The sequence below is a fragment of the Amphibalanus amphitrite genome, unplaced genomic scaffold (genome assembly GCF_019059575.1).
Source record: "Amphibalanus amphitrite isolate SeventyFive unplaced genomic scaffold, NRLGWU_Aamphi_draft 000335F_arrow, whole genome shotgun sequence".
Taxonomy (NCBI): Eukaryota; Metazoa; Arthropoda; class Thecostraca; order Balanomorpha; family Balanidae; genus Amphibalanus; species Amphibalanus amphitrite.
The window spans coordinates 520,744-546,532 of NW_024881830.1; the positions used below are offsets into that span (position 1 = coordinate 520,744).

The following is a 25,789-nucleotide window of genomic DNA, read 5'->3' on the forward strand; positions in this document are numbered from 1 at the left end:
GTTTATTGGAATGCTGTCATGTGTTTCCGCTATATCTGCAGGGCGCGTCCACCGGCCGTGACCTTGGTGCTCTAGTGGGGGGGGGGGGGCGGGGGGGGGCAGCGGGTGGTGTGAGGGGGACACTGCGATAGCTCGGACCGGCACCGATTGATCGCGGCGCTGCGTCCGTGGCCGGGTCGTGACGCCCGTACCGGCCATCGGGCGGCTATCGCTCAGCGAGGTCACACGTCCCAAATCGCTGACCACCGGTCACAGCACCGTCCTATCGCCCGACGCGGCCCGACGTCCCAAATCGCTGACCACCGGTCACCAGCCACCGGTCACAGCACTGTCCTATCGCCGGCCTGGCGTCCCCAATCGCTGACTACCCGCCACATCATCGCCCTATCGTTCGGTACGCGGGACGGCCCAGCGTTAGCCGACCGTCCCAAATGTCTGCCCAGTGCATTGGTCATAACAATATCTCATAGAATGTCATGCAACAGCAAAAACATTTAACTACGCATTGGCAAACTGCGTCCCTCAGCCCATTCACATATGACGTAACAAGGCGCGGTCGAACTCTTGACGGTGAGCTGTCCGGGCTGACTAAATTACTGCTGGTGAGGTCGTCGCGTGACTCACCTCTACTGGTGGAGATGTCTGCCTGCCAGAGTCGATCCAACGCGCTTCCCTGAAACAATAGGAAGAGTAAAGTTATTCGCTAGCCAGAACGTTTTGGTTGTGTTGACAGGGATGAGGCTCGTATTCGTGTTCAACCATACCAAATGAAATGCATAAACCCTGGGACATTTATCGTCAGGGGCTTGGTGCTGCTCGTCTCGGGGGAAGTGTCGGATTTAATGCGACCTTCGAGGATTGTCAATCGAGCATGACTCGGTGTTATCGACACCTGATAACCTGGCAGACGCGTCTCATATTATCTCGCCTCAGTAACATCCCATCACCACCACACCTGCGTCCTGTGCCACAGCTCAGGTGACGGGCGATGGCACCTAACGAGCGACCCTATCGATCGCCGCCCGGGGCGATTGGGGTCAGACGGAGCGTCCGGCGGCTTACCTGTCACGCCTGCCACTCTCATCATCCCGGCGTCCAGAGGCGGGGGGAGGGGCACTCCTTTGGTCGGAATTTAGGACAGAATGGCGGCATTGTATTGTAATGAGTGTAACATCACAGGGCCCATCCACACAATAGTGATACAGTTACTCTGTCACCCGAGGCCCAGTAATGAGATTGCTAAAAGAATGGACATTGTGGTCATCAGCTGTGCCGGCAAAAACAGACCTTTATAATTTATACCACAGATTCACACACTGTCTCAAAGAAGCAAGCGTGGCTTTACTGAAACCTTGTTTTATCACCTACTCAGCCACAGACAATACCTAGATGTACTGCATATCAAGTTTAGCATCAATAGGTATAACTATATAGGTAGTATCTATAGCTATATTGTTACGTCCCAGCAATGCTGCAGCAATGCCACTCTAATCTGGCTTTCACGAAGCGGTTTTCGGTGACGTTTACCTTATACTTACCTGATAACCACTATTCACTAAACATTGATCCCTAGCACCAACAGTTCTAACATTAGGCCGCCACTGAAGACCGTCACAAATAAAAAATAATCGCGTGATACGTGAGCGTTTGAGCGCCTCCAATAGTTTTTGTTCATAAACAGTAGCGGCGGAACACCTTCAATTAAGGGCACTGCCGACTTTTGGTCCGCATTCTTTCCATGCAATACCCATAGGGCTAATGTAAAAAATGTCAAAATCAAAGGGGGGCACGGTGCCCCGGTGCCCTCCCCGTTCCGCCGCCTATGAAAATGCCCAAATCAAAGGGGGGGCACGGTGCCCCGGTGCCCTCCCCGTTCCGCCGCCTATGCTTAAAGACGGTCGAGCGAAGAGTCTTAAGGCTTAGCACACCTGATAACTACACCTGTAGTGTATTTATAGCAGCGCGTCAATGTTTTAATAGTGGCCCACTCGAGATAAGGTTACTTACTGTATACCTACATAACTAAAGAAAAACGTCAATCCTTCTCACTCTTGCTACACTGACACGCAAGACTGAGGGAGCGGGCTCTGTAGAGCCCCCTCCCCATACAGCCCCCTCTCGTATACCTATTGCGTCCCGAAGGAAAATTTCGTAGCTACCATAGGTCGGCCGGCAATGACTTCAAAGTGACGTCATGTCGGCCGATTTTGATACAAAATATTGAACTATGGCAATCACTCTCATAAGCTCAGTTTTTAAGCTAGCTTTAATTTCTTTGCATGAGAGGACTCAGATTACACAGGGCTATCAAACTGCTATCACGGATTTCCAAAAGTGTGGAAACTTAAGTCATAGAAATACTCAACTTTTAATTTTTTCCCCTAACCTTTTCACTTAAAAAAAAAAAACGGAATAAACGTGATACAACACATACTGATGGTCTAATCTGGGAAGTTTAATCCGATATCTTCAAAAATAGCTGAGTTTAACGCTTTGTAGGTAGTAAATATTTCAACATTTTCAATTTGTAGGTAAATCAATTTTCAGTATCTTTTTGACATCGTACAACATAATAAATGGTGTTCCTGCGCTTTAACTGACTATGATAGACACCTTTTTTGTTAAAAATTTCAACTTCAAAATTTGACCTTTTTGGCCTGGTGACCTGACCTTAGCTATGTTCAGATGAAAATGGCCTCAAATGACACAGACGATACTGTTTTCGAAATCTATGGCTGAAATGGAGCATACAACATGTTTCACGTGACCGATGCATGGTATAAAATTTCCGTGACCTAGGATGACCTGGCCCTGACCTGAAAAAGTCGAATTACAAGTTCGTTACCCTCAGGTTATCTACGGTATATTTCAAAGAGCGTGTAACAAAAAAAAGAGCTTGATCGGACTTGGTAGCCGGCGGCCACGGTCTAAATTGTGAACAAGTCAAAATGTTGATAATTTTTACTTTGACCTGAAGTGTGACGTCATCAGTAACCTCAAAGTCAATAAAATTGGGCTTCGCTCGACAGCTTTTCTCAGAGCTATCATACGCCGTTTGAATTTTGACGATCTGCCCAGTAGTTTCGGAGATAGGAGGGGGAGGAGGCTCTGTTAGCAGCGTTATGGAAAATGCCCCAGTCATGCCCGGGTTAACGAATGATTTTGAGCCAGTTCAGTGATGAAAAAGTTGGCGAGACGCACTAAATGTCTATCTCGGATTTCCATGATCGGTGAGCCAAGTTCAAGCCGCGTAGTGGCCTTCCTATTATACTATCAGGCAATGGGAAAAATGAAATAAGAAACTTCGCATCATTCAGCACCCTCAAACAGTAGCCGTTTGTGAGTTACCTATACTGAAGCGATTGGAGTGCCCCACTCGTAGCAACAAATGGTGCCTTTGAGATCTTATGACATGAAGATTCACCGACAGATTCTTTAAAGATCCCTTCTTTGTGCATTTTAAGTTATAACTTACGCACGAAGGGCAATGTAACACTTTTAAGCATTGCAGATCGATCCATTTGACATTTGACCATTGATGACCTGCAATGACTTCAACATTGAGCTGAGCGAATTAGACCTTAACACGTTTTATTGGAAAGCCCAGGTCGTTTATATTTACAACCTCTGTAGTCTGTCATAAAAACGAGACAAGACACCAGCTCCAAAGTTCAATATCTGGGTCTCAGACGAGAGACACTTCATATTAAGATAGGAAGTCCGATGTCCTGATACCTGAACCTCAATTATCTGGCAGGGCAAACGTTCTCCCATAGTGTAATAAATAACAAGTGAAGATACTTCGATTATTTTGTGTAATGCGTTTTCTTCTGCCGGAAGTGCTCTTTCAGAAAATTAACGATATCTGATGACGATTGATGACGTTTTCGTCATTGTAGTGCAAAAGTTTCATCCCTGTAGTGAAAACTTCTAATCCAAGAAACTACTATCCAAGCTTGTAGTTATATAAGGTTGGTTTTAACAGCTAATTCACTTTTATTTACGACAAAACACTGAAAATAAATCCCTCTACACGCAACTTGAAATGTAATACCACTTAAACATAATGAGAAGACCAAAAACCTATTTTTACTACATATCTTTATAAGCTAAGAATGTCTTCTTTATGCCACAATGGGTAAAGCGTATGAACACTGGACAGGCACCAATGCATACATAGCTCGCAATACCTAGGAATTCATGCTCTCTTATCAGGCATATCGTTCGGATGCTGTGTAAATGCCGACGCAGTGTTAAAATGGGCCAAACAGCTATTCATCAACTGGGCATTTCACCGGGCTGAAACGCATCGATGTCCCCTGATTTTGCATATTATAATGCATTCAATAGGAACAATGAACATGTGATGAAGCTCATTCATTTCGCGCAATAAAAAGCATAGGTTCTCAAGTCAAAGTGAAGGAAAAGACCGATCAAAATGACTCGTATAATACAGACTTTGTTTAAATACTCTACACATCTAAGGGCCGGTACTGTTACGGTGTCCTCTATTTTTGAATATTTTCATACCGGTTCTGTCACATTGCATTCAGTGAGCGACCATACATGCAATAAAAGCAGTGGGTTCTCGAGAGTAACGTTACGGAATAGAGTGAATGCTGATGCGATGTTCAACATGTTGGGGCACAATTAGATCGAGAAGGACTTTCATCGGGCTGTGGCACATCGATGTCCTCTGATTTTAAATATTTTCACGCATTTTATAAGAAAATATGATTATTTTCTTTCATTAAATGCAATAAAAACATGGGTTCTCGAGTCCATGTCAATCAAAGGACCGATCAAAATGGGTAATGTTTTAGGGACGTTGTCAAAATACCCTACACTTTTAGGAGCCGGTGGTCTTATGATGTCCTCTGTTTTTGAATATTTTCATACCGGTTCTGCCATATTGCATTCAGTAAGCGACCATACATGCAATAAAAACAGTGGGTTCTCGAGAGTAACGTTACGGAATAGAGTGAATGCTGATACGATGTTCAACATGTTGGGGCGCACTTAGATCGAGAAGGACTTTCATCGGGCTGTGGCACATCGATGTCCTCTGATTTTAAATATTTTCACGCATTTTATAAGAAAATATTATTATTTTCTTTCATTAAATGCAATAAAAAACATGGGTTCTCGAGTCAATGTCAATCAAAGGACCGATCAAAATGGGTAATGTTTTAGGGACGTTGTCAAAATACCCTACACTTTTAGGAGCCGGTGGTCTTATGATGTCCTCTGTTTTTGAATATTTTCATACCGGTTCTGTCACATTGCATTCAGTAAGCGACCATACATGCAATAAAAACAGTGGATTCTCGAGAGTAACGTTACGGAATAGAGTGAATGCTGATGCGATGTTCAACATGTTGGGGCACAATTAGATCGAGAAGGACTTTCATCGGGCTGTGGCACATCGATGTCCTCTGATTTTAAATATTTTCACGCATTTTATAAGAAAATATGATTATTTTCTTTCATTAAATGCAATAAAAAATATGGGTTCTCGAGTCCATGTCAATCAAAGGACCGATCAAAATGGGTAATGTTTTAGGGACGTTGTCAAAATACCCTACACTTTTAGGAGCCGGTGGTCTTATGATGTCCTCTGTTTTTGAATATTTTCATACCGGTTCTGCCATATTGCATTCAGTAAGCGACCATACATGCAATAAAAACAGTGGGTTCTCGAGAGTAACGTTACGGAATAGAGTGAATGCTGATACGATGTTCAACATGTTGGGGCGCACTTAGATCGAGAAGGACTTTCATCGGGCTGTGGCACATCGATGTCCTCTGATTTTAAATATTTTCACGCATTTTATAAGAAAATATGATTATTTCCTTTCATTAAATGCAATAAAAAACATGGGTTCTCGAGTCCATGTCAATCAAAGGACCGATCAAAATGGGTAATGTTTTAGGGACGTTGTCAAAATACCCTACACTTTTAGGAGCCGGTGGTCTTATGATGTCCTCTGTTTTTGAATATTTTCATACCGGTTCTGCCACATTGTATTCAGTAAGCGACCATACATGCAATAAAAACAGTGGGTTCTCGAGAGTAACGTTACGGAATAGAGTGAATGCTGATACGATGTTCAACATGTTGGGGCGCACTTAGATCGAGAAGGACTTTCATCGGGCTGTGGCACATCGATGTCCTCTGATTTTGTGTCTACCAAGGCATTCTGTAAGAAACTGGGATTATTTACCTTCGTTTAGTGGAATAAAAACGTGGATTTTCATGTCTAAGTCAATTAAAAAATCCATTATGACGGGGCATGGAAGACGATGATGTAGGCCGAGGATAGCGTTCAATGATTTAGGAAGTGACGTTTTATGACGTTTTATTACGTCATACTGCAGCGTGAGTAGCTACATAGCCCACTCCCAGGTGAAGAAAAGTTGTTACATGAGTTTGCATTATAAATTGGTGAAGTGTCTTCACTTGTTATTTATTACACTATGGTTCTCCTTTCAAGTGTGGGTAGATACGTCTGTCGGGAGACTGCACAATGCCAGGAGGTTCCTGAATTAGGTGCCTCCTAACTCACGGAATTTACAGATACAGAATTTACATCTGTATATCTGTAGGTAACCATATTGGGTATACAGGGTCTTTCATAATGAATGCTATTTTTAAAACGCGAAGTTGAAGGTGTTCGTAAATAATAAAGGCATAAATTTTGTATTTAACTCATTGCAAATTTCTTGGAATTTCTGTTGATGTAATTAAAACTGCCACACCTCACCAAACTTTCCTTTTGTGCGGACATGAAATGCCTCCCCTACAACATGGGTCAGCTCTTTTTTCACGTAGGCGTTTTGGGTGGTCGTGGGAAACGGCTCACTGAAGCGCACGACTGTCCACCCCGACTGTAAGATTCGGGGACACTTTTAAAAGAAGCACAATGTCCGCTCTAAAATGATCACAGGCTTGTGAACAGATTCCAGAATGTCACGGTTGACTGCAAGGAACAAAACGCACGAAAGGTCATGTTTTGGGCTGCCGTGGTCGACGGGCGCTTCTTCGTCCACTGGTTCGCTTCTGGCTTATCAGTCACGGTTCGTCGGAAGGTCATCTCAGGCTCAAAAGAAACGATATATACCATTCGAAAGCTGACGGTGAGCTGAATCCAAAAATGTAATTTTTATCAAAATCGATCGATGGCCTTTTTTGAAAATTGCGTTTTTGTAAAAACTTAATAATCTTTTATTCAACGGGCTGTCCCGGACATTCTTGAAAACATAAACATGTATTTTTGAGTTCCAGTGAAAGCTGAACGCCAAAAGAACAATATTTAGCGAAGCAATATTTCCAATCATTAATATGCGTCTCCCACAGCCGACAATAAGGCGCAATCACACAGCTCAGTGTCACGATGGACCAAAGTCAGCCACACAGAAGCGTGAAATGACCCTTATCGACTCGCAGACCGGGCGCTCTCGGCCCGCCTGACCGGTCACGGAAAGAACGTTCGGCTCTCGTTCTACTAAACAAATGTCATATTTGTCAGTTTAACTGTCCACATCGCTATTAAAGTTATTCAGGATACCTGTGAAGAAAATTCATTGTTCTGTCATCTTCACATCATGCATTAATTTGCATTTGTTCATGTCTACTTTGCTCAGTTGAGCTTGGTATCATGCCCATATAAGGAAAATTAGCCGCGCTGAAATGTCAGAGGTTGCACCGGCCTCAGCTCGGGTGGAGTGGGGGTAGCGCCCGGCGGGGTAGGGTAACCTTTGACCGGTCGCACGACCGAGCAGCTGTCACCAGTACAGCCTCTGACAGTGAAACCCCGCTCACTTCCCCTGCGCGGACACTGATCGCAGCTGGTTGGAACAAAACATGTATAAGAAAAATGTAAATTAAAGCATGTTGTAAATCAAGCAGAACAATGAATTTTCTTCACAGGTATCCTGAATAACTTTAATAGCGATGTGGACAGTTAAAGTGACAAATATGACATTTGTTTAGTAGAACGAGAGCCGAACGTTCTTTCCGTGACCGGTCAGGCGGGCCGAGAGCGCCCGGTCTGCGAGTCGATTAGGGTCAATTCACGCTTTTGTGTGGCTGACTTTGGTCTATCGTGACACTGAGCTGTGTGATTGCGCCTTATTGTCGGCTGTGGGAGACGCATATTAATGTTTGGAAATATTGCTTCGCTAAATATTGTTCTTTTGGCGTTTAGCTTTCACTGGAACTAAAAAATACCTGTTTATGTTTTCAAGAATGTCCGGGACAGCCCGTTAAATAAAAGATTATTAAGTTTTTACAAAAACGCAATTTTCAAAAAAGGCCATCGATCGATTTTGATAAAAATTACATTTTTGGATTCAGCTCACCGTCGGCTTTCGAATGGTATATACCGTTTCTTTTGAGCCTGAGATGACCTTCCGACGAACCGTGCAGTGACCGGGCTAGCTTATCTGAGGCTGCTCAGTGCTCAAAAAAGAATGCTGGCCTCATGTGCCTGGCGGGGTTTAAAGACAAGGCCGCTGGATTCAGCAGGACGGCGCTGAAGTGACACAACGGCGGCTGGGCGCCAGTGGTTGTATGGCAACTTTGACAGACGAGTGATCAGCCGTCTCACTGAGCGGTCATGACCAGCTTGGAGCCCTGATCTCTCGCCGATTGACTTCTGAAAAGCAGAGACCCTTCCAGTGACGCTCATAGAGCTACAGGTCACAGTGGAGAGGTTTGCTGCAATGCTGTGCGCGGAGGATGTGAAGCGCGTGGTGCACCATATGCGTCAGCGGGCCGAAATCTGTGTCCGAAAGCGAGGCAACACAGTTAAAAATCGATGAAGAGTACCTAAATGCGAGTGATGTGTACATAATTTCCTATGATTTGTTATGTCATTCGGGTATTGACAATAACTTTGTGATGTATATCACCTGAGCTATGGCTATTTTAAAAATAACATTCATTATGAAAGACCATGACCAAAGACCAAAGACCAAAGGATCCTTCGCTGATTCTAGATCGCATATATCTAGGTAACATAGGTATATGTATAGGATGCCCTTGGGCCGCCTCACTTATTTGCATGTGCCTATCAACAATAAGTAAATCATGCTCAAATGCCCACAATGGGATATCTGCTCAAAATTATCTTCCTGTTGCGAAATCATTCTGATATCTGACGTTACATTAACCGAAATCTCATGAATTCCTGGGGCGTTTCGGTATATAATCAGTTGAAATAGACGGTCAGGAGTTTGCAGCATTCAAAATCGATTAACCGCCACGCCTGGCCATCCATAGCCACAGCTATGTTCGTTTGCCGCAGTTCCTCATAGGAATCTTATATCAGCTACTCGCATCGTTGACAGCGCTAGGACATTTGGATTTGTCGGCTTTACGATATCACGGCCATAGAGCAAGTCTGTCTACCAAGATCTTCTATCTACCACAGACCATCGTATACCGAGGTCCTCTTCAACCACAAACCTCCGTATACACATCATATTAGCCGTTTTCACGACGGGCTATCCGGCGAGTGCACCTAATTTGACCAAATCTGCACCTGATCTCTTTTAACCCTATTAGTGGCAGGGGGGGGGGGGGTGTTTTCATCCACCCCTCAGGATTTCCGGGAATATCTCCAAAACCGCTGAAGCTACGATGCTGAAATTTTCTGACTTTTCCTAAAACTAAATTGGGCACATTCTCTGAAAATTTCAAGTTCATAACTTTACCAGGGGCGGTTCCAGAGCACTGGGAATTGGGGGGTCCTATCGAGTCATTTGGGCGAAGATCACGATGCTGATGTATTATAACTGTATGCACCAGTTTTACGAACAGTGAATGAAAGGTGTCATGTGATAACATATACAAAGTTATTGTGCATCCCCTTTTGACACGTTTTTGCTATAATAGGCGGATCCAGGCGTCCAAAAAGGGGGGTTATGTTTTATCTCCCAACATAGGTGCCCTGACACCGCCTATGCATGACCAATACAATTGTAGTCGTTCTCTCATAAGAAAATTGTAACATAACAAGACCATTACCACCCTTTTTAGAAACAGTACCAACAAAAACCTTATTTACTATACTTTTTGTGTACCCCCAATCTCAATGATCTGTATCCGCCTATGATTTTTGAAAACGCATATTTTTAGGATCCATGTGAATTCCTGGTTCATTCTCTATCGATCGGCAAAAGTTGCGTTAAGATTGGTTCAGAAACCTGGCCGTGATAAACAGTCTAAAATGTATCTGCAATTTGCCCGTTTTTACCCCCCTCTACCCCCCTATTGGCATTTTTTAATTTTTATTTTTTAGAAATGTAGATCACGTTGAGCGAAATCGAATGCCGTTTGAATTTTGAAAATCGGCCCGTTAGATCTAGAGATATCAGGGGGGGGGGTCGTAAACAGCCCCCCTGCCACTAATAGGGGTAGCCAGGAGCCTGCCACTAATAGGGTTACCGTAAAGTGGGGCTATTTGAGACAGTGGGGCTATTCGAGACAGCATTTAAAATCGCTATAAAATAAAGATCGTTTGATTTTTGTGTGATATTTTTGCTCAGGGAGGTGTGGAATCGAGCAGTAAATCGTCTGAGCAAAAAATTAAGCATAAATTTTAAGTGGCTTTTATTTTATAGCAATATTAAATACTGTCTCAAATAGCCCCACTGTCTCAAATAGCCCCACCTTACGGTAACCCTATTCCTGGCGGGCTCCGCCGGGACAAGAAACTGGCGGGGGGGGGGCCGATTCGGCCCCCACTTCAGATCTTAAAAACTACACAACGCAGCGACAAACGGCAAACGGCGTTTGATAGGTCGTTTAAAGATCTACAACTTTTACATAAAACATTTTCAGGTCAGGTCAATATTGAGGTCACCAGAGGTCATCAACGATAAAATGTTTTGGAATTAATTACCTATATAACTTTTAAACTAAGAAACATAGAGACATAAAACCAATACATTTTTTGTTGCTCTCGCCGAGGCGATGCGAAATAAGTATGTGATGACCTTCACAGGTCAATTTGAAATTTGACCTGAGGTCAAGGTCAGGTCATTCATCAATGAGGTTGTGGGGTATGGTCATGCTGCATACCAAACGACGCGCCTTGACCAGGCGAGCAGTTTGGTACCACTTACAAGTCTTTAGCACCATCATGTCGTGATTTATTGACAGAAAAACGATTTATGACGTCACAAGACCTCAGATGACCTTTGCCGGTGCCCCTGTCAATTAGCCTTGAATTAGCGGCACCAGGATCATCACCGATGAGATAATCTTCCATACTACTGAAAGAATTGGGTGGTTTTGACTCGTTTTACACGAAGCAGGAGGCGTTTCAATATTTTCCCAAAGGCTTGCAATGTACACTGTAAAAAAAGATTAGCACCCTTTGGGTCATAAGTCAGAGTTCAATTTTCAGTACCCTGTTGGTGCTTAATGTATGCCCCAAATGGTGCTTACTTAAGAGCCCTAGATGCTAGCATTAGCACCATTTTGGTGCTTAACTTACACTCCAAAGAGTGCTTCGTTCAGAGCCATAGGTGCTAAATAGGTGCTAGCATTAGCACCGTTTCGGTGCTTTGGTGCTAAATTCACGCACCCAAAGAGTGCTTCATTAAGAGCTCGGGTGCTAACATTGGCACCGAAGCACCCTAGCATGCGTCTAGCACCCAAAAATGTGCCGAGTTCAATTTTCAGCTCCTAGTGGGTGCTTACTGTGGTATGGTGCTAACGTAAGCACGTATTTAGCAGATAGATGCTTATGTTAGCACCATAACGTGTTTCCACCGCTTTTCCATTCCAGTGGAGGCCGGGACTTTTATTCGTAGCGGAGAAAACTTAGACGCATTTTGAAGAGTGGCGGCAATGGACGTAGCCGCACTCCGCAGGCCGGGAGCCGAGCTATAGATCGAAAGAACTATTGCGATTATTAATGCTTACCTCATGCTGCAAACACGTTTAATTGTTTGTTTGTCGTTTATTTATGGTAATGGACATCACGTATAATGATTATTAGAGTTAAATTTAAGCGCAAGCGTAAACTTATTAGTCACAAAGCACCTTAAAAAATACAAAAAAAAACAACACAATATTAGCACGTCCTTACGAACAGTGCCACAGGGCCGCTCCCCTGGCATTATAACATAAGCTGATAAATCACAACATATGGGCGCCGCTATACAGGCAGCCACCGCCGATAAACAGCCACGTCTGCCGTCGACTGCACCCGTAATAAATAAATGAAAAAATATGCCATCTGCACTCTCTCTTTCACTGTAAAGATTATAGTTCATTTCATTAGCCACCAGTTATCTGTCGCCTATCTTGATCTGGTAAAATATCGATAAAACTTTGCCTTATCAACCCTAAAAAGTGTGGAATTACATCCATTATTATTCATAGCACGACAGCAGGTCAGTGCAAGCCCACCTTAGCACTCCGACAAGGCTGGAAAGGTCCCACACAGCTCCTCCATTGATGCTCCGTTTCAGACTTCAGACTCGGTCTTGATTGCAGTTAGGACGACACCCACTTCAGTATTGTCACTCACGAATGCCCTTCTTAGCCTACAAACGACCATCACCATCACTGTTTCTATCACTGACCGCACACACATGGACCAACCAACCCGGCCGAGCGCTCCCACACAACTGACTTGACAAATGCAAATGGCGTCGCGAATCCCGCGCGCTTTATGAATTCGCTGCTTTTTTTCGTACGACGTAAGAACCCAGATGCTGAAAAAGCAAACCAATAAGCACCGAACGGATGCGATCTTCCCGCCAAAATCGATGAAGTATATTTTGGGTGCTTTCATCAGCTCTTAAGTTTGATCATGGTGCTTAAAACTGATGCTTAGATTAGCACCATCTGTACGTTGGTGCTATTCCAAGCACCCTTGAAGCAGGGAAATGCTTGAAGTGCGGGCATATGGAGCTTAGACAAGTACCTAAGAGTCTTAGACTGCTAAGTGTAGAACATTTTAAGTGCATGTTAAGCACCCAGGGCTCTTGTTCCAGAACCGTAGCATCCGACTAGCACACCGGTATGCTAATCTTTTTTTACAGTGTAAAGGTCACGAGTCTGGCCTGACCTCAGGTCACAGATATGAAAATTCTGAGATATACAAATTACACATACTGGTACCCTAACTAAAACCTGAAGAGAAGAAATTGATCGGTCAAAAACTCTAGCTCTGGCGTGATTGCAAACTTTTCTGAGCTGCGGTCACCAAACCGCCTCTAGTGACCTGACCTGACCTGACCCGGCAACTTTTTTTTGTCAAAATGTGCGCAATGAATGTTTAGAAAAAGTCACCAAGTATGAGCTTTCAGTCTTGCGGCGTTTGGCAATGGCACAAGAAAAACCTGAAGGGGGCCTTAAAGGCCCCCCGCCAGGAATAGGGTTAAGCAAATATCCTTATTTTATGAAATTATTTCAGTGTTTTATCTAATCGATGAAGCTCTCTGATAATATGACAAAGCATGCATATTGCATATAAGCAATTAGTACAACCCTAGCTGATAGCTACTAAGAGACACACTGAACCTAATTTGACCAAATCTGCACCTAATCTGCACCAGATGTGCACCAAATGTGTACCAGATGGCCGTCGTGAAAACGGCTATTATATACCTACCGAGATCCTCTGTCTAACACATACCTTCGTATGCCGAGGACCTCTGGCTTATGCAACAGGTCTTCGTATACCAAAGTCAATGTCTACCACAGACCTCCGTATACCGAGGTCCTCTATCTACCACAGACCTCCGTATACCGAGGTCCTCTATCTGCCACAGACCTCTGTATACTGGGTTCCTCTGTTTGCCACAGACCTCCGTATAGGGGCATTCCATGTCAACCGGGACAGCCAAAATCGGCCACCTCTGCGATTTTGTTCAAACTTGGTATACTTATTGGCTATTGGGTGAAACCTCTGAGGGTGAAAGGATTTTGCCATATGCCCTCGGGTTACAGAGATACAAGCCGCTAAACTTCTGCTTTTTTAGCAGAATTGGACGTGTATTGCAATCTTGAAAGATCTATAGCTTCAACATTTTTGAAGCTATTAATTTCAAACAAACTGAAACGTGTACATAAGGATTTGTGCTAGTTAAATTTGGCAATTTTAACATTTTTTGGTGATTTTGAATTTATTTTATTTTGATTTAATTTCTTAAAATCTAATTTGTGAAAAATGGGTACCCTTCGATTTTGCTCAAATTTAGATAATTGTCTTCCACTACACCTAAGGCACACGTGCTGAGAAAATTAGAGTGGGCCAACGATAACTTTGGATGATATAGCAACAAGTACTGCAACGTAGCGCGGGCGGTGGAAGGGGCGGATTTCGCCAACCCCACCTGTTTTTCGCCAATAACTTACGCCATACTTTTTATATTAACGTCAAACTTTCAGTATCTGTCCGGAATTGAATTGTAAGTCTTCCCGTGAAAGCAATAGGCAAATCGGTCCACTAGTAATAGCGGTGTAAAGTCAAACATCTTGCCGGAGCGGCGCGGCGGCCGGCGTCGGCCGTTGCCGCCTGAATGGTAGACTGTGCCGGCGCGGGACGGTTCCATCTTTGCACTGCGCTTCTTACCGCTGATTACGATCGATTCGTGTCAAATTTTGTGTGAAGGCTAAAAAATGTACAGTCAATCTAATGGATAAATAAATACGAAAATCAACTGGTAAAAATTGAATTATTAGGGTGCTAACACAACCTTTGACTGAAACGTTTCCCGCGTCGGCCGATCCCAGCCTCTGCCGGCGACATCTTAGTCTTAGCAGGCCACTAACTGCCAAATTTATGGTTAGATTAACTACAAATTCTCATAACACTACACATGTCGTATAAAGGAAGAAATAGGAAAATCGGCCAGTAGCTCTTAGAGCTGTGGGCGTATAAACGCAAAATAGTCACTAAAGCAAATTTGATCACGTTGAACCTCATTTGATCCTGAAGATATTGATCTAGGGCCATGAAATTGGCACACGATAAAGTTCCCCACCGCCCCACTTACAATTCAAATTCCGTTTTTTAACACCTTTTTTGGCTAAACCGGGCCTTTCTCCCCTAGCGCTGGGAGAGTCAGCCCAGTCAGGCGTATTTCCTTTTTGCAACCAAAGAGAGGCGCTGCCCGGAGAATGCCCAATTGCATCATTAAAAAAAAAACTAGCTTACATCTCCGCGATGACCACCTATCTTCATGGCTTAGTAGTTAGTGTTTAGTGTGCCGAGTGTACCCCACCTCGTAATCTAAAGGTCGCTGACTCGCGGCCGGTCAGCCTCAAGTGTTTTAACACGCATTCGTTTTTTAAGTAGCATCTGGCCAGCCGGCAAATGTCGTGAGGGCTAATGTTCGTATCTAAGTAGCATTTGGCCAGTCGGCAACTGCCGTGAGGGCTGTACATATTTACGCGTGTTAGATTATGTCAGGTTCCGTCAGGTCAGGTTAGGTTTGCTTTGGTTTGGGGTAGAAAGAAGCATCTTCGGGTAGCGCCTCTCCTTGGCTGCTAAAACGAAACGCGCGAGTGCCAGACATTACGAAGTCCAAAAGACAGTTACGTAGACGTCGGCCCATTCTGGATTTTTTATATGATGTAGCTCATGTATAGGAGAATAAAATATGTAAAAACCAGCAAAATCGAAGGGTACCCATTTTTCAGAAAATCAAAATTTATTTTTTGAATTTTAATCAAGTTCACTAATTAGTTAAGTACGTCAATTTTGTTATCCTCAAAGTAAAGCCTGAACTATTCCCTCCATTTCACACTTTGTTGCGTGGTGATATGTCTAAAACTTCAATGGTTATGACTTATGACGCTTTAAAGATGATAATGTGCCTTGCCTAAGTCAATGTTCGATGACGTATATCTCGGAAACGTGACGTCATATCTTGACAAAAAATGTCTCCTCTCTTTTCATATATAGATGAGTAGTTTCACAAAGTTTCGCAAAAATCGGAGGAGGTGAGGTTCAAAATGGTCATTTTTTTGTCCCACTTGACGTGGAATCAATGTCTATACCGAGATCAAAGTCTACCACATGCCTCTGTATACTAAGATCCTCTGTCTACCACAGACCTCTGTGTACTGAGTATACTGAGGTCCTCTGGAGTATGGCTTATAATTATAGCACAGATCTTCGTATACCGAGGTACTCTGTCTATATACCTACCTATCACAGATCTCCGTATACAGAGGTCCTCTAATGCCTATCACACGCCTCCGCATGCAGAGGTCATCTGTCTACCACAGACCTCCGTATGCCGAGGCCCGAGATCATCACTGAGATCATTGTCTACCCGACCGGCACCGACCTCCGTGTGCCGAGGTCCTCTGGCTACTACAGACGTTCGTACACCGAGGTCAATGTCTCAGGAGGCCACCAAGTGGCCATTTGTTTATCCTGGAGACATTGGCAATCCTGCATAGCGCTGGAGTTTCTCAGAAACACTGTCCACATCAGTAAATACACAGTGTTTAGCTATTCGCCAGTCGTAACAGTCATATAGATGTCCGATAGCAAGCTGAACGGAAAATTACCATTGCAGTTATCAGTAGGTGATGTCCCATAACCATCCTACGACCCTCCCAGCACCCACTTATTCCATCCCCCAACCCCACCCCATCCCCCCCATCACACCACCCACCGCTGCCCCATCACCCTCCTGTCACCTGTCCTCCTGTCCTGTCACGGAGGTTGCGACCCTGTCACCCACCTGGTGATGACCGTTACCGGAGAGGAGCTCGCGGCGCCCCGAACAAGAGTCGCACGAGGTTGGCAGCTCGGCCACCGTGAGTCGATGAGCACGCGACGCAGCGCCCGGTCCGACACCGTTCAGAGCCGGCTGAGAGCGGAACCGTCGCATCAGCATCGATGTGGGTCGCACGTTGAGCACGGGCAGCCGGACGGGCGGCCGTCCGGCCGGGTCTCCGCCGTCCGCCTCCTGGCCCAGCATGGCGGTCCGGTAGCCACAGAGCATGTTGTCGCAGCCGACGGCGGCCGGCGGGGAGCGGCGGCCGGCGCCGGCCGGCTCCGCACCGCTCACCGGCGGCAGCCGGGGCACCTTGCGATCAGCGCCGCGCCGCGCCGAGGTCACCGGTACCGGCGGACCATGGGACGCTCAGGATAGTTACTCGGACGGACGTCCCGCAGAGACGCAGATCGGTGGACGAGCCGCTCACCGAGCCGATCCTCCAGGCAGCGCGACTTCACAGCTAAGGTCGTCTGCTTCACTGCTACTTGATCGAAGCTCTGTGTGGAGCTGTAGCTGACGCGGCTGATGGCGACAATGGGTGAGCGCTAGTGGCACATGTCCGTCCGTCCGTCCGTCGGTGATGCAGCCGGACGGCACACTGCTACTGCCACTGTCGGCGCCGCCGCCGCCGTCGGCGACGCCGCCATTCCGTATTGATCGCACCCCGCCGTCCGGCCGACCGACCCCGCCGCATGCCGATGGTCTTGGCCGTGAAGGGCCTGGGGCTGCCCCGCGCCGCCTACAGCCGGTGGCCATGGTGTCACTGCCACGGTACTCACAGTCCTCCGAACTTCAGCAAACTTCAGCGCTTCGTCACGGGATACTGGTAGGTATGGTATTCCATCATACGGCCTTGGGTGCCGCTGGTCTCCAATCAATACATTTAGATATTAATGCGATCCGCTTCCCACACCAGTGCAAGCGGTACCCAACACGATGGTCAATGCTTGGGAAATAGGAACATTATCGCCGCACGGTTTCATCTACTTTTCACCTCCTCACTATAGAGTTCTACTTTGGTTGACAAGACAGTGCATTGTGCAGCCTCTAATAAAATATGCGTGGGTAATAAACATTTGTCGCCTTTGCGGCTCGCGTTATTAGACTTGCATCTGCTTGGGAAAGAAATGTTTTATGACGATACCGGAAGCCGGAACTTAATTATCCTGACACTAATGATGACGAAGTGATGACGCGGTACCGCTTCTCGAACGTGGCCACTCAACAAATAACCTGTAAACAGTTTTGCGAGGTGGTTGTCTGCGCAGGAGCAAGCTGACTCGTGAATGGCTCGTGTCTTTTAAGCGTTTAGTAGAGGGAGCACATCATGATGGCTCGGACGAGTTGAACGATGAAACAGCGGTTATGGTTGACTCACGAGTTGACTCACTTCTTCATTCTTTTTCATTACGGAGCGAGCGAAGCGAGCGTAGTTTTTCCGAAATTTCTGAGCATGAGCGGCCGGCCGGCCGTGCGGACGCTTTTGCGAGGCTTATATCTCAGCAACCACTTCACCGATTTACATGCAGTAATTTTTGTAGGGTAGCTTCATTCCTTCTACCAAGTATTGGACTATTCCCGATGCATGTGAGTAGCCCCTTATGCACGTGCCACGTGCAAAACGAAGAGGTGTCAGTTTTGTAATAGTTGCAATATCTCGGTAACTACTTGGCCGATTGCGCTGAAAGTTGGCAATTGGCATGTAGGTAGACACCCACTAGGCAATGTATATCCATGTGCCAGAGTTGGGGTACTGCTGCACGTGCGCACGTGCAGGGGTCGTTTCCAGATTCGAGAACGGCTGGACTGATGGCGCTCAAATTTGGTACACGGTTAGGGACCAGTTCATAGGGTGCCGTGCACAAGTCATTTGGGACCCATTTTGCACGTGCGCACGTGCAGGGTGCCGCTTCCAGATCTCGAGAACGGCTGGGCCGATTGTGCTAAAATTTGACACATCGCTAGAGACCGCTTAGTAGGGTGCCGTGCACAAGTCAGTTGGAGGTAGGGGAGAGTGGGGTAATTTGGCCGATGGTGTAAATTGGCCGCCCCCACCTGTACGAAAGCTGATAAAAGTGAGTAAAATAACTTTAGTCTCTATTCATTTGTCATCGGCAGAACTAAATCGAGGACAAATGTCAAAGCTTTCCCCCTCGTAGTTTTATTCAAAATTAATAAAACGTGAATTTCGTTAGAAAATGGTAACTTTTACTTTCGTTTAAAAATTTGTATAACATGTAGTATTTGGGCTGTAAACGAATTCCAACATTATATCGCCATTCTTGAGGGTGTTCAGCGGTTCCAAGAGCAATTTCATCTAGTTATGTACAGCAATGACAACTTTATAGACAACAATTTTCAGAATGGCAATGTGGGGTTATTTGGCCGGGACTAGCGGGGCAACTTGGCCGGTGCGCTCAGAGTCACTATGCTGGGACGGCCGAGCTGTCATGGTCAATTATATCATAAAGGACATTATTCATGACCAACTTTGACTACCTTGATGCCATATTTCCTATTGGACAGCTGTAAGAGCATGTGACGTCATCAAAGGTTACCTAACGCTTTTTTTGCTAATAAATGCTTACATAAAAAGATACAGCCGCGCAAATGGTCTCATTGTGTTCAGCTCGTCAAGGCGCATCGAATGATATACATGATGACCTTGAACTCATGTAACCTTGAGGTCAAGCGACCTGAGGTAACGTGACCTGAAGCTAACCTTTGACCTTGACCTCTTGAGGTCAACACATACATGTTTCGATGCGGAATGACGAGAGAATTACGATGGTACTTTTAGTTTTGGCCTAGCTTAAAGGAAATAGTTCACTTTTAACATGGGGTTTTGAGCTGGAATAGCAGTTTCGTAGCTTGAGCTGAGACTAGCACAAATCAGGAGCTTTTACGGCTCAACGATCACCCTAGACGAAGAAATTCCATTTCTCGTTCCGAAAAGAGTGCCTTGTAGAGGAATGCGTGCCTTGCACAGGAATGCAGCCACGTCATCGTCAGCCAATCAGCGTGCTGCTTACAGCCAATGCAGTATTCGTAGGTTTGAGCTACGCAATATGATTGGTCAATGCGTAATAAGCTTCCGCGTCAAACATTATTTTACATAGAATATAGTTCGCCCTATATTAAAATAAAGAAAATAATTGTTTTTACAAAAAAGTTTTATTTTATTTCATGATTATTTTGAGCATAAAAAATCATAAATCAATAGCAAAATACTGATTTCAGGAAAGTGGACTGTTTCCTTTAATTACTTCAAAAGCTATTCGTAAAAAAACTGTTATCGCATCTAGAGCCGCTATTTTGACTATTTTCGACCCCTGTGACGGCTGAGTCAACCTCCAAAATGCTTCAAATGCGTCGTAGGACACGCGTCATTGCTGAATGTGAAGCTGACTCGCCTATAACAAAAATCATGGCCTCAAACTAACACCGGCCAAATTGCCCCACACCCCCGGCCAAATAACCCTGCTAGTGGGGCAATTTGCAGACCTTTGTAATGCGTCACAATTTCAATATAAGTAGTTACTCTATCATTTCAAGTTTACTGTCCAGTAAAGTAAAATGTATGCCACACCTGTCAGCGTTGAGAAAATGCAGAAATGTGTTGTCAATTTATAGTTACATCGTTATCTAAAAAAGCGGCCAAATTACCCCACTCTCCCCTACCCCATCGAAATTTTGCACGTGCAAGGCTCACCTCGCTCGCTCCGTTAGTCACCCCAAAAGGCGTTATGCTGGTGATAGTTGACTCACTTCATTCCCAAGTTGTTTGCTGCCCCCACATAAAGAATATCCATTGCGCCGCAAAGCGGCCTGGCTGGGCCCAGCTCCATACAGCTGGGCTCCCATAATCATTTTAGGAGATTTACACCCCTGTTTGCTGGAGTGTATGTGTCGAGGCTGAATCAAGTGAGGTTCAGCATCGACAGCTCTTTATTTTTATACATAAAACACACCAGAACAGGCACATTGCTGACCTCGTTAACGAGGTTAATTCTCACCGAATGAAGCAGGGAGTCAGAGGATTCAGCTTTCTCCCACTGCAAAACAAAATATGCAACACCCCTTCCCTTTTCAACCTCACTACATTTGCCGTGCTCAAGGCGCAGTGCTTACCTTTTTGGCTCGATGTATCTCATGATCTGACTTGGCTCGACTCAGCATCGGCATTTCACTCCATCGGGTGGGACGATAACTGAAAAGAAGTCGCAGCAATATTAGTCTGCAATCACCCGGGTTGACACGCCAAATATCGTGATATTTCTTTTATATCTAGTTATGCGGTGAACCATGGGGGTAAAGAAATGTGCCCGACGGGGGTAAAGACATGTGCCCGATCATTTGTGTTTGTGTGTAATGTGTGCATATCGTTTGGGTAAGTGTTTATGCAGAGTAGACTTGAATGGGCTCCACAATTATGTGAATCATGTATTCGGCAGCTCAATGACAATAGCTCGACGGGGACCTCTATTGTATCGGTGATACCTCATGATAGTATTGGCAGGGGCATGATTGAAAGGGAGCAACCGCGAAAGGTGAGACAGTCAACCGATTGTTGGGGTCCATATTCTCCATTTCTTCCTATTCATTACCATGGAGCGTAATGCTAAAAATCGGATCCTTAGGGGGAGGGGGGTTTAAAGGTAGGCACGGGCATATCCCCCTGCAGCCGCCAGTGAATGACTTATCGTGTGCTACGCAACAATCGCAGATTACGTCGCTCATTCATTGATGAATGCAAATTGCTTATCTGTTTTGTCTGACACTCACCAGTCACCGGCTGGGGGGTGGCTTAACCCTCGCCCTGGCAGCGCATTTTTCATAACACGGCCTGGCAGGGGGGGGGGGGGGGGGGGGGTTGATGCGACCCCCCTCGCGATTGGCTCCTATGGCACCTAGAAACACCAAATTTGGTAGGTAGGTGATCCCCCTGGAGTTCTCGCCCCTGTGCAAATTTGGTTGCTCTAGGTCAATATTTAGGGGGGTTTTGGCCTTTGGGGGGTATAAATGTGAAAATTTCGCTAAAACAGGTCAAAAGTTTTTCGCTTATAACTTTTGATCTAATTAAGATAGAGAAAAACGAAAAGCACCAGTGAACTCAGCACGTCAAGGCGCGTCGAATGATATACTTTTTTGCTTGCTTAAGTGTATTTAAAGTTTTCCTTAATTTTTAAATAAACTTTAATTAATTAATTAAGTTCAAGTTAACCAAATTGCATCATATCGCATATCATTCGATTCGGCTGATCATCAGAAACACAATGACACCATTTTTTAAGCTCTAGCTTCATTATGTGCCAAGTTATTGGCAAAAACGTCATTTGACATCAGTTGACCTCATTTGACCTGACCCATGGATAAGTACACCAAACAAAGAAGCATCAAGTGACCTGTTGTTAATTACTATGGTTTCAAAGCACAAAAGTGATGAAAAAAAGCGGAAATCTCCAGTATTTTCCGAATTTAGTATTTTCCCATAGGCTTAACATTACGACGTAATGACCTCTAACTGACCTCAGGTCAGTGACCTAAAAAAACCCGAACTATATGTTATACAACTCGGTGAACTTAGCACATCCTGAAAGTTTGAAGGAAATCAGTCCAAAACTGTGAGTTGGACAGGTGCAAAAAGAAAATTGAAATTTGACCATGACCTTGTACCGGTTTTTCTGGCCTGGTGACCTGACCCAAGGTCACCCGGACTTGAAATTTTCAGGTCATACGTAAAAAGGTTGCCCCATAGGCTGTGCCAAATTTGGCAGCGCCGCCCGTTTTTACGCTATCTTCGAAAAACCTTAGGGGGGTTGCATCAACCCCTCCCGCCAGGGCGAGGGTTAATTAACCCGCGCCCCACTGGGGGGCTATTCATAGCCCCCTCCCGTTTTTCTGCAATAACTTCCAAACCGCTTGACGTATCGACACCAAACTTTCAGTACCTTCGGCTGCATCAATTTGACACCTTGTGTTAAAATATGCTTTTCGTAGCTACCATACGTCGGCCGGAAACGACGTCAGAGTGATGTCATGTTCGGCCGATTTCGACGCAAAACATTGAGCCACGGCAATCGCTCCCAAGAGCTCAGTTTTTAAGCTAGATCCAATTTCTTTGCATGAAAGGACTCAAAAGTCAAAATAGACTGCGCTATCAAACTGCTATCTCGGATTTTCAAAATGTTAAAATTTTGAAAATTATCCATAATAAAATTCAAAATATAGTTACGTTTTTATTATTTCAAAACTTTTTGACTTTTCGAAAAAAAAACGTAATATAGGTATGTGATAGAACACATACTTATGACTTAGGTACTCTAGCAAGTTTTAGCTAAATATCTTCCAAAATGGCCAAGTTATTTTTTCATCATTGCAAAAAAAATCACAATCATAAATTTTTCCAATAAATTTTCGGTACGTATTTGACATCGTACACCAATATAAATAGGCTCCATCGTGTTCCTAAGCTCAAACTGCATCCAATATACACCTTTTTGGTTGAAAAATTTTAACTTCAAAATTTGACCTTTTTTGACCTGAAAGTGACCTGACCTATGCTAAATTCAACTCAAAATGACCTCAAATGACACAAACGACTTGGAGGTAAGCTATGGTATTTCTGAGCATGATTAATAATGTAAATAGAGTGAATAACCTTATGCTCATGTTATATGTTGCAAATTGATATAATTAAAACTAAATATGATATATTTCGATATTGCACCGTCATCAGAATAAGAATGACCGTCATCCGTCATCATTCTTATTCTGATGACGGTGCAATATCGAAACATATCATTTATCAATTTAGTTTTAATTATATCAATTTGCAACATATAACATGAGCATAAGGTTATTCACTCTAATTTACATGACACAAACGACATCAAATTCGAAATCTGTGGACTATGGCCTAAATGGACCATAAAACATGTGTCACGTGACCGACGCATGATATACTATTTCTGTGACCTGTGATGACCTGACCCTGACCTGAAAATCAAAGTACAAGTTTGGTACCCTTAACCCGCGCATGACTGGGGGGGGGGGGCTCTACAGAGCCCCCTCATGTTTTTCAGCAATATCTTCTACACCGTTTGACGGGTCAACACGAAACTTGCGGTACCCTCAGAGGCATCAATTTGACACCTTGTGTTAAAATTTCAACTTTCTAGTTACCATAGTTTAGCCGGAAGGACGTCAGAGTGACGTCATGTCGGCCGATTTTCATGCAAAATACTGAAATACGGCAAACGCTCTCAAGAGCTCAGTTTTAAAGCTAGATCCATTTTCGTTGCATGAGTGGACTATAAATACACGTAGCTATCGAACTGCTATCTCGAATTTTCGAAATTTTGAAAATTTTGAAAAATATTTATTTACAATTACAAAAATATATTTTTTGATTTTTTTTTCATTTTTTTTTTACTTTTCGCAAAAAACGGAATATATGTGATAGAACACACACTGATGAACTAGATTTGCAAGTTTTAGCCCAATATCTTCAAAAATAGCCAAGTTATTCGCATTATTGTCAAAATTTTACAATTCTATGTTTTTTCAAATCCATTTTTCAGTACGTTTTTGACGTCGTACAGCAATATAAATGGCACCCTCGTGTTCCTGAGCTCAAACTGCATCTGATAGGCACCTTTTTTGTTGAAAAATTTCATTTTCAAAATTTGACCTTTTCTGACCTGAAAGTGACCTGACCTCCGGTAAATTCAGATGACAATGACCTCAAATGACACAGACGACACTATTTTCGAAATCTACGAATAAAATGGACCATAAAACATGCGTCACGTGACCGATACATAATATACAATTTTCGTGACCTAGGATGACCTGGCCTTGACCTTAAAAGTTCGAAGTAAAATTTCGGTACCCTCAGGGTATCTAAGGCATCCGTCAAGGAGTGCGTAAACCAAAAATGAGCCTGATCGGACCGGCGGTCCGGCGGTCAGAGCCTAAATTGTGAACTAACAAAAATGTCGATAATTTTTACTTTGACCTGACCTGTGACGTCATCGGTGACCTAAAGGTCAATGAAAATAGGTTTCGCTCGACGGTTTTTCCAGGGCTATCAGACGCCGTTTGAATTTTGACGATCGGCCCAGTAGTTTCGGAGATAGGAGGGGGGCTCTGGAGAGGCCCCCCCCCAGTCACTCGCGTTATGGAAAATACCCCAGTCATGTGCGGGTTAAGGGTATCTAAAGCATCTGTTTACGAGTGTGTAAACCAAAAATGGGCCTGATTTGACATGTAAGACGGCGGCTAGAGCCCAAAAGGTAAACAAGCCGAAATGCTAATAATTTTTTCTTTGACCTGACCTGTGACGTCATCGGTGACCTCGAGGTCAATGAAATTAGGGTTCGCTCGACAGTTTTTCCGGGGCTATCAGACACCGTTTGAATTTTGACGATCGGCCCAGTCACAGATAACAATAGTACTACTGTTATCTGTGGCCCAATATTTTCGGAGTTAGGAAGAGGGCTATGAAGAGCCCCCCCCCCCCCAGTAGGGCGCGTTATACGCAGACCCCAGTGGGACGCGGGTTAAGTAATAATTCACCCACCTGGGGTGGTTGGAAATGAGGAAGGAGGCCGGGTGTCTTCAGCTCTTGGGGTGATAATTGGTAGTCACTACTCAGTATCCACCCACTGGGGGTAGTGTGGAAGGAAGCCGAGGGTGGCTGGTCGTAAAACTCACCCATTGGCCACTGGGAAGTGTTTCTCTCCCGCCGGTGGTATAGTGTTACCCGCTGGGGGTAGTGTTACTCACCCGCTGGGGATAGTGTTACTCATTACTATCCCGCTGATGGTAATATTATTCAGTATTCACCCGCTGAGGGTAGTACTACTCACCCGCTGGGGGTAGTGGGGAAGGAGGCTGAGTAGAGCTCCTGGGTACGCTGATGACGCTGTAGTGCGTCCGAAAAGAGCACGTGCCGTTCGGCCGTGAACCTCCCCCCGGAGCCGGCGCTGGTCGGACCACGACCCTGCATGATCCAGTCGACATC

The 25,789-nt window shown here is 44.7% G+C and overlaps 1 long non-coding RNA gene across 1 annotated transcript; it reads right to left on the reverse strand.

The window, feature by feature from the left end:
- Nucleotides 1-629: 629 nt before the first annotated feature.
- LOC122388770 lies at nucleotides 630-25,789 on the reverse strand. The gene is made up of 3 exons (XR_006257867.1): nucleotides 25,635-25,789; nucleotides 20,893-20,971; nucleotides 630-673 (listed from the first exon to the last, which is right to left on the reverse strand). It is a non-coding gene; the product is annotated as an uncharacterized LOC122388770 (long non-coding RNA).